This window comes from Hyla sarda, chromosome 2 (assembly GCF_029499605.1).
Source record: "Hyla sarda isolate aHylSar1 chromosome 2, aHylSar1.hap1, whole genome shotgun sequence".
In the NCBI taxonomy this organism is placed as follows: Eukaryota; Metazoa; Chordata; class Amphibia; order Anura; family Hylidae; genus Hyla; species Hyla sarda.
The window spans coordinates 344,171,728-344,178,504 of record NC_079190.1 but is presented as its reverse complement, the minus strand read 5'-3'; the positions used below and the strand labels follow the sequence as shown (position 1 = coordinate 344,178,504).

General features: G+C 40.8%; 1 long non-coding RNA gene across 1 annotated transcript in view; it reads left to right on the top strand.

The window, feature by feature from the left end:
- The first annotated feature begins 445 nt into the window (after window positions 1-445).
- Window positions 446-6,777, top strand: part of LOC130356512 (uncharacterized) — a 147,233-nt gene continuing 140,901 nt past the window's right edge. The window contains exon 1 of the long non-coding RNA XR_008888904.1: window positions 446-624. This is a non-coding gene — a long non-coding RNA (uncharacterized LOC130356512). The remainder of the gene's footprint in view (window positions 625-6,777) is intronic.

The following is a 6,777-nucleotide window of genomic DNA, read 5'->3' as shown; positions in this document are numbered from 1 at the left end:
CACTTTTGTTCCCTAATATTCACTGTGGGGTCCCCCTGTGCCCCCTCCCCCTGATCCGCCTGCACTGTGAAGAATGCTTTTGTGTGAGTGTTTTCAGTCCTGGGTGGGAGGAGGCAGAAGTGAGCAGAGTGCTGTGTGGGATGAGGGGGTTTTGTGGTGACAGGTGGGTGCACGGCTGGCTGGATGGGAGAGGTGACAGGGGCACCATGGTCAGGTGACAGGGTGTTTTGCAGGCTGCCTGGCGTGGGTGGAATTTCATGTGTGGGCTGCTCAGAGAAGGGAGAAGCAGTGGCGCCCCACTTGATCACTTGCCATGTGACATAGAGGAAGAAGTGGGAGGGAGGAGAGCTGTGGGCAGACTACTGGCAAGAAATGAGACGAGCCTGCGGGGGCAAGAGAGTCTATAAAGGCAGGTGAGTGGAGAGTGGCACACAGGAGGCGAGAGAGGTGCACAATGCCAGGCTGTCCTGATACACAGGGGAATGGAGCGGTCATGTATCATATGCACACTATCTAGGAAAATGGGAGGAATGTAGAGAAGCCTGGCAGCACTCCCAGACTGCTACATCTCCTGTCCTGCACTCCATGCTTCCAGGACTGTCCGGCTACCCTGGGCATCAGCAGGTACGACCCATGCTGCTTCTTACTAGTGGTGCCCTCAGGGCTTCTTGTCTTGTCATGGCATTTCAGGATTGTGTTTGCATTCCTCTCATGTTACCACACACCGCCTCACAGGCACCTGTGTCTCGTGCAAGCCCAACTTTCTATTTCATCCTAATATTCACCTATTGTATTGGATCATTTCTGCATGCTGAATATTTTTTTATTTGATTTATTTATTCATGCTTTTATTTATGTATGAATTTTTTTTATTTTGTCCAGGAGTACATATTTTGACCTGTTGTAAAAGCATAGGAATGCGGGTAGATCCCTAAAGACACATTCATTTTAAAACTTCAAGGGCATACTGGCGAAAGGATATTAGAATCTTAATGTATGGTAATGTGAGAAAGGGTTCTAGTGCAATCAGCAGCCAAGTAAAGGGTTAACTCTGGTCGTGTACATAAGGAACTCTTTTATTATTATTATTATTTTTTTTTTTTTACCCCAGACAGACTGAAATCTGTTTGGCATTTTACTGGGTCAAGCTATTCTTGTAGCTCTCTTAACAGTTTGGATAAAGAATATTCAAAAAAAAAAAAAAAAAAAAAAAATATATATATATATATATATATATATATATATTAATAAATAAAATTAATAAAAATAAATAAATAAATAAATAAATATGCTCCTGTATAGCTAGTTTTTATACATAGTACAGAATAGGTCACCAGTTTCTTTTGAGGTAAAAAAAAACCTGATGTTCTTAGATATAAAATGAAAGGTCAGATATACCAACTACAGTGGTCCCTCAAGTTACAATGTTAATTGGTTCCAGGATGACCATTGTATGTTGAAACCATTGTATCTTGAGACCATAACTCTATGGAAACCTGGTAATTGGTTCTGAAGCCCCCAAAATGTCATCCAAAAATAGGAAAAGGTGAGGATTAAAGAAAAATAAGTAGATAACTAATGCAGATACTGCAAATCCTTACATATAAAAGTAAGAAAGAGCTGCTGGGAGCTGTAAATAAATGTCTATTTCAACCAGGGTGCCTCCAGCTGTTGCAAAACTACAACTCCCAGCATGCCCAGACTGGGCATGCTGGGAGTTGTAGTTTTGTAACAGCTGGAGGCAACCTCTTTGGGAAGCACTGATCTATGTAGAGGACAGGAGCTTCTTCAGGGTCCTGTACAGAACACGTAATGTCCTAAAAAAAAGGAAAATGGAGCCGCCCTCACCCGATGCCCAAAGGAGAAGCTAACCCTGGCACAGGTAAAGAGTACAGAACATGTATTACCTCCCTGTACTATAGGGGGCGCTACCAGACACCAGTCAGTGCATGCACTTTAGGAATACACAGGTTTTACCAGTGAAATATCCATTCTGATTGGTCGGTTCTTCCAGTCATTGACACGTTTCGCAGATTCCATAGCATTGTATGTTGAGTCTGGTTTCAAGTTACAATGATCCAGAAAAGACCATTGTATGTTGAAACTATTGTATGTTGAGGCCATTGTAAGTTGAGGGATCACTGTACACAGATCTATGCTTTTTTTTTTTTACTAATTTAGCAGTCGCCTGGTCTGTATCACTGTAGATCATGTGAAAGTTTCAGCTACACCCCGGATCCTTCCCTGTTCACCACCCCTCCGAATGTGCAGACACTTTCACAGAACATCAGTGTAAAGCAACATAAAACAGCACTTAAAGCCTGTCCCAAATTATAAATTCAGTGCATAGATGTCTCCTAATCTACCCATTCACTCTACACCATCACTGCTTCCTCAGGGAGCATCAGATTGGTTGTTACAGCAAGTTGAAATAGCTTCACATAGAACAATTTGAGGGGGGGGGGGGGAGAGGTTAACCCTTCCGTCTCTTTAAGTAGCAGCACTAAACTCTTAAAGCAATATGAACACATGTTTAATGAGGTGTTATCAGACATTAAATTCACCTAAAGTATATCTCAGTGCAGACCATGGGGTTTTTAACATAAACATGTGCCACTTTGTCTTACTTTGTGAATGCATTAATGGAATTTCCACCACTCTAGTTTTTAGAAATTCTCTGAAGTTTTCTGAATTACTGATATGTTGGATCAATATTTAGGTTGTTTTAACATGCTCACTATATCTGGTATAGAAGTAATCTAATAGATAAACCGCATACCTGGAAACATAATATATCGTGTGATGTCGACATTCTCAAGTCCTATTAGAGTAATATGGTGGATAACATGATGATACTGGTGTATGATGAGTTCCCATTAAATTCAATGGGAAGCCAGGAGGGAAGACATACAGAATCCCCAATAAAACTACAGTGGGTAGGATATGTTGTAGTCTACATATATATATATATATATATATATATATATATATATATAAATAGAAAGTCCATAAAAAGCAGCACATCCAGAATAGTGGAATGGGTGCAAGCCTATTGAACCTCGGTGCTCCGGTTCTTACTAAATATGCAATGATGCAATGGATAAAGGCAGCACACCACGATGATATAATCCAAAAACTGTGAATTTATTCCATGATGTAGAAAACAACGTTTCGGCGATCTCTCACCGGTGAGAGATCGCCGAAACGTTGTTTTCTACATCATGGAATAAATTCACAGTTTTTGGATTATATCATCGTGGTGTGCTGCCTTTATCCATTGCATATATATATATATATATATATATATATATACATTTTTGCTAGAATAAGAGTTTTAACAACAGCGTTCACTACAATAGCAAATCTGGCTACTGCTGTTATTCTTCAGCGGCCAACATTAACCAAAATAGTTTGAAAGTACTCATGGATTTAAAAACAATAAAAAAAAATGTTGTTGCCCATTTTTGCTTGTAATACATATACCAGAACAAATAGTTCCTCCTGAGAGTGCCTAAGGCTGGGTTCATATTAAGTTTAAGCTGTACATTCAAAAAAGGTATTCAGTCATACATGGTGGCATACATGCTACATAGCAATCACTCTTAACTAATGTAGTCTACTAGTTACTATTTTGTCTGTTTCACAAAAATATACATTTTATTTGTAGAACACAAAAACATACCACACTTTTGGGGCTGGCAAATAAAATGTAAATAGTTGTGAGACCAAACATGGCCATGAGTAAACTACGGTATGTTTGATCTACTAAAGTCTATGGCCATGCAGTGGAAATACTGGAATACCTTTTTGAAGGTAGCCTAAATATTATATGAACTCAGACTACCCTAGTCTTATTTGGGATCAGCCTTTATTTCACACAATGTGTTCTCCTAAATACCATCCAAAGAAATATGGGACCAGCACTACTCTCCTCAATACTGGACTATCTTTCTTTACAGTACTTATAGATAACATTTTTACATTTTCTTTCATTTTTACAAGGGGTAAAAGGAGAAAAAGCTACCAAAATGTGTAACCTAATTTCTCTTTAGTAAGGAAATACACCATATGTGGATGTAAAATGCTCTGCGAGTGCACTACATGGCTCAGAAGGGAAGGAGCGACAATGGGATTTTGGAGAGCGAATTTTGCTGAAATGGTTTTTGGGGGGCATGTTGCATTTAGGAAGCCCCCATGGGGCCAGAAAAGAAAGAAAAAAAACACATGGCACACTATTTGGAAAACTACACCCCCCAAGGAACGTAACTTTTGTTAAATTAGGATGTGAAAATGAAAAATGTGATTTTTTTGCTTGTTACCTCAAATTTTTCATTTTCACAAGGGTTGATAGGAGAAAATGTCCCCCAAAATTTGTAACCTCATTTCTCTCGAGTAAGGAAATACCTCATATGTGGATGTAAAGTGCTCCGTGGATGCACTAGAGGGCTCAGTAGGGAAGGAGTGACAGTCAGCTTTTGGAGAGCTAATTTTGCTGAAATGGTTTTTTGGAGGCATGTCGCATTTAGTTAGCCCCCGTTGTGCCAGAGCAGCAAAGCCACCCCCACATGGCACACTTTTTGGGAAACGACACCCCTCAAGGAACGTAACAAGGGGTATAGTGAGCCTTAACACCCAACAGGTGATTGACAAATTTTCGCTAAATTTGAACATGAAAATGAAAAATTAGATTTTTTTTGTTCACTAAAATGCTGGTGTTACCCCGAATTTTTCATTTTCACAAGGGGTAATAGTAGAAAAAGACTCCCAAAATTTGTAACCCCATTTCTTCTGAGTAAGGAAATACCCCATATGTGGATGTAAAGTGCTCTGCGGGCGCACTGCAGGGCTCAGAAGAGAAGGACTTTCATTGGGCTTTTGGAGAGAGAATTTGGTTGTAATGGAAGTCGAGGGCCATGTGCGTTTACAAAACCCCCATGGTGCCAGAACATAGCACCCCCCCAAATGTGACCCTATTTCGGAAACTACACCCCTCAGAGAATGTAACAAGGGTGCAGTGAGTATTTAAACTTCACTGGCATTTAACAGATCTTTGAAATAGTGGGCTGTTCAAATCAAAAATTTAATTTTTCATTTTCATTGACCACTGTTCTGTCAGACACATATGGGGTGTAAATGCTCACTTGTTACATTCCGTGAGGTGTGTTGTTTCCAAAATGGGGTCAAATGTGGTGGTGTTGGTGGTGGTGGGGGGGGGGGTTCACTGTTCTGGCACCATGGGGGCTTTGTGAACGCACATGGCCTTCAATTCCAGCCAAATTTTCTCTCCAAAAGTCCAATGGCCCTCCTTCTCTTTTGAGCCCTGTAGTGCCCCCGCAGAGCACTTAACATCTACATATGGGGTATTTCCTAACTCAGAAAAAATTGTGTTATAAATTTTGGGGGGCTTTTTCTCCTATTAGCCCATGTGAAAATGAAAAATTTGGGGTAACACCAGCATTTTAGAGAAAAAAATCTAAATTTTCATTTTCAAGTCCAACTTTAACGAAAATTCGTCAAACACCTCTGGGGTGTTAATGATCACTATACCCCTTGTTACGTTCCGTGAGGGGTGTAGTTTCCAAAATGGCGATTTTTTTTGTTTGTTTATGTCAGAACTGCTGTGACTATCAGCCACCCCTGTGCAAATCCCCAATTTAGGCCTCAAAAGTACATGATGCACTCTCACTCCACATATGGGGTATTTCCGTACACTTTTTTTCTTTTTTTCGTTTTACCTTTTGTGAAAATTAAAAGTATGGGGCAACACCAGCACGTTAGTGTAAAAAATTACATTTGTTTACACTAACATGTTGGTGTAGACCCCAACTTTACCTTTTCATAAGAGGTGAAAGGAGAAAAAGCCCCTTATGAATGGGGGTAGGGGGGTGTAACTGTGTGAGAGTGTGTATATGTAGTGTTTTACTTTTTATTTTGTGTTAGTGTAGTGTAGTGTTTTTAGGGTACATGCACATGGGTGGGGGTTTACAGGGAGTTTCCCGCTGGGAGTTTGAGCTGTGGCGGAAAATTTGCTGCATCTTAAACTGCAGCGGGAAACTCACTGTAAACCCCTGCTCGTGTGAATGTACCCTGTACATTCACATGGGGGGAGGAAGGTGTAAACTGCAACTCCCAGCATGCACTGACAGACCTTACATGCTGGGAGTTGTAGTTATGCAACAGTTGGAGGCACATTTGGTGTGCCTCCAGCTGTTGCAAAACTACAACTCCCAGCATGTATAGTCTCTCAGTGCATGCTGGGAGTTGTATTTTGTAACAGCTGGAGGCCAATGGTTGTGAAACACTGAGTTAGGTAACAAACTCTCAATGTTTCGCAACCAGTGTGCCTTCAGCTGTTGCAAAATTACAAATCTCACCATGCATTCACAGCCGAAGGGCATGCTGGGAGTTGTAGCTATGCAACAGCTGGAGGCACATTATTACAACTCCCAGCATGCTATTTGGATGTCCGTGAATGCTGGGAGTTGTAGTTTTGCAATAGCTGGAGGCACACTGGTTGCAAAACACTAATAGTTTGTTACTTAACTCACTGTTTCGCAACCAGTGTGCCTCCAGCTGTTGCAAAACTACAACTCTCAGCATGTATGGTCTCCCAGTGCATGCTGGGAGTTGTATTTTTGCAACAGCTGGAGGCACACTGGTTGCAAAACACTGAGTTAGGTAAATAACTCTCAGTGTTTCGCAACCAGTGTGCCTCCAGCTATTGCATAACTACAACTCTCAGCATACATTGACAGCCAAATGCTGGGATTTGTAGTT